Source organism: Schistocerca serialis, chromosome 12 (assembly GCF_023864345.2).
Source record: "Schistocerca serialis cubense isolate TAMUIC-IGC-003099 chromosome 12, iqSchSeri2.2, whole genome shotgun sequence".
NCBI classification, from domain to species: domain Eukaryota; kingdom Metazoa; phylum Arthropoda; class Insecta; order Orthoptera; family Acrididae; genus Schistocerca; species Schistocerca serialis.
Window position 1 is genome coordinate 2,256,392 of NC_064649.1, and position 3,602 is coordinate 2,259,993.

Consider the following 3,602-nt stretch of genomic DNA (forward strand, 5'->3'; position numbering starts at 1 on the left):
TGTATGATTCATTTGTCATTTGTAGTCTACCGCTATTAAACTGTGATGCTTACAGTGCCATCTGTTGCTTCATTTTGTAACTATTTATTTTTCTTCTGCCAGATGTTCGTTCTCCTCCTCCTTTGATAATATTCCGTTGCAATTTGTCATCCTTCTGAACAGTGGTGTTATTTCTGCAGCAGTTTGGAAGTTTAACTTTAATTATAAACACCCTGTAGTCGGGTCACCCACAGGCCCTTTTCCACGAGTTATTTTTTTTCTGCTTTGTGGCAGCAATTGTATCAACTGTCCATATATGCACTTAACGTAGATTTTTGTTGTATCTGTCGTTTCCTTCTTCCCTGAATGAATTACGGGAATAGATGACCTCAAACTTAATCTTCGATGGGGATTTGTATAATTTCGACACACAACTTTTGCAGCAACTATCTGTTTACATGTAGCAGCCACACTGCCTTCCAATATTTGATAGCTTGACATTGGTCTATCTATGCTGTTACCTTTCTATGCATTGCTATTACACCACCTTCTTAACAATAAACATGTTTTTCACTGCTTTGTCTCATACTGTTGGAGTCTGAATACAGTTTATTTTGCACTAATGCAACACATTGGTACACATATCATTTTATATCTCCTAATCCCATTGTCCTTCCAACTTGATTTTTTACTGTGTCATATAATCTAACACGAAGAAGGAAATATATTTTTTTCGTAAGTTTTGATCGTAACATGTTTAGAGATATTACAGGTCAAAAGTTGAGGTCACTGACCTAAATTGTGTACATTCTCCATATGTGATGTAATTTGGTATCACTGAATAGCTGGTTTTGAGACCTTTCCAAAATTACCCGGTTCGCTTTTCTATCTTTTTTAGAATTTACAAACAGTCATTTTTGTCAGCAAAGTTTGTCAATTTTTCCACTCACTTTTAGAACTTAGAGTGGCCATTACTCTTGTCTTACTTGCACTAAAATTCTGTAATTTGGTATTTTTCATTCTCTTGACATGTGCAATAACCACACCAAATTTTACGAAAATCAAAGTGGGTCAGGTTGAAAATTGTACTTTTCCGTGTCGATTAGACATGGAATGACTCATTCTGGGATGGAAAATTATTGTTAGTTACATAATAAGTATAGCAGTGTTTGTTTTTAAGCTGTGTGACGAGTAATACTCTAATAATCCCATTGCAATAAAGTATGTTAAGCTGCTAATAGGAGATAGACAACAGCTATATAATAAAACAGGGAAGGCATCAGCATTCTTATTAACTTTAGATGACGTAAGTGCAAATAGCATTAAGCAGTATAGTGAAGGTTTCCTGTCAATACAGCATAGTGATTAAATTTGTACAGTGCCTTTGCTCGTGTTAATGTATTGTTCCGCATCCCCAGATATTTTCCTTCTCGATGGGCTGTACAGAACACAAATGAATCGTAGACAGAAAACCACTGAACGAGTTGTATATTCCTCTTTTTACAAATATCTCATTTTACTAATGATGTGTGACCAACATCTGAAAATATTTGCCGAGATGATATTTGTAAGAGTTTAGATACATGTCATGCAAAGGCAAAGAAAGATTAAAGTCACACCTCTGCAATCTAATGGAAAAATACTTTTGGTGAAAGACGTCTTTGAACTACTACAAGTGAGATCACACACACCGGAGCACCATTTACCTACTTAGGGCTGTGAAAACTAGCCTTTCCTACTCGGCTGTGTGTGTGTGTGTGTGTGTGTGTGTGTGTGTGTGTGTGTGTGTGTGAGAGTGCGTGCGCACCTGGGGTGGTGGGGTTAATTGTTAAAATACCTTTTCTGAACCACATACTTCATATCTGTAAAGATCAGGAAGCTGGTGTTACTATTAATGATGACTTGCCCGAGTCCTCCCTCCCCCCCCCCCTCCCCCCCCCCCTTTCCTGCACCTGCCGTTACAGAGGTTAAGTCCATGTTACATGAGCTTCCAAGTGTTCTCTGTCGTGGACCTCAAAGTCTGTCTCCAGTAGCTGTGTTGTTTACCTTTTTCCAATCTAGCTCTGTCACCCTACTCTGCTTACATGTGTATGTCATTAATTATACTTGTAAATACTGTAATACATCGCTGTGTTTGCACTAAATAAACACAGGCAAAGTCAGTAGTGGAAGAAGTATGTGACCGTACCACAAGTCACTCAAAATACTTCGACAAAAGTAATCAAATGGAACTGCACGGTTCCAGCTACTTTTCCAAACATCTATGAGGCTGTTCAATCGAGAATGATCACGATTTTTTTACGGTCATAATTTCTCGCACTAAAATTTAACCTAATGATATTCTGTTAGTTTAATGTGAAACAAACACACTGTAGTAGTTTCACAGGGACACCTGGTTCCTGCCTGTGAGAGGCAGGCGAGGTCAGACACGTTCAGTATTTCCTACCGCTACAACGGAGGTAACGTGCGAGGAACAATATGCGGCTTTGAAATTCTGCTTTCGTCTCGACAGATCGTCAGCTGAGGCCTGTACTTTGTTACAGGAGACCTATAGAGAGTCTGTTCTTTCCTACAGCACAGCTCGAAGGTGGTTTAAAATGTTGAAAGAGGGGAGACAATCGATTTCAAAGGAAGGTGGACCAGTGCTCCAGATCACACGAGATCACTTTTTGAAATACTGAACATTTCACTGGGTGCCACACACATGTCGGTGACAGAAAAATTACGCATGACACGCGTCTGAGCGCGACGGCTTCCGAGACCGTCGATTCCCGAACGAAAGGACATTTGTGTGCAGGTCTGGACGCAGTTAAAGTTGATGTTAGAAGAAGATCCGGGGTTTCTTTCAAATGTAAATAACTGCAAACAGCAAAGCTCAGTGTGGAAATCTCCTCCATTACCAACCTCCAAAAGAGCAAAAGTGGTTGCTTCTGCTGGGAGTGTTACGATCACCTCATCCTTTGATATTCGTGGAATGGTTTATCGGCATGTTGTAGCCGCACACACATCAGCAACTGGATAATACTACAGGAATGTCCCGAAAACATTGCAAGTCCGTATCAGGCGCAAAAGACGACATTTCCGTGAAGTGGGCCAGATGCTGCACCGCGGTAATGCGTGACCGTATATTGCCAGTGTCGCTGCTGAGTGCTTCCCTCACCCTCCCTATAGTCCGGATTTAGCCCCGTGTGATTTTTTTTCTATTCCCTAACACGAAGAAACGCCTTCGTGAGATGCATTATCAATCATCACGAGCAGTGGTGAAGGCTGCGGAGGTAATTTTGGAGGACCTATCGAAAAATATTTTCTGGCATATATTTGAAGACTGGCAGATACAATGGGACAAGTGTGTCGCATCCACGGGAGACTACTATGAGAAGGACCATCAAAATTATGAGGATAAGGAAAAGCATGTTGTCAAAAAAAATTATGATTATTCTTTATTGAAGAGGCCTCATATGATGTGTATATATGAAAACTGAAGTGCCGAATGAATTTGTACTGAGGCCAAGAGAGACCCAACCATAGCAATGGCCGGCGTTGGCTGCTTCTTCTTCTTCTTCTTCTTCTTCTTGTCTCAACCGTATGAGATTTCTTCTAGAACTCTTGAAAACCTTTGCAGC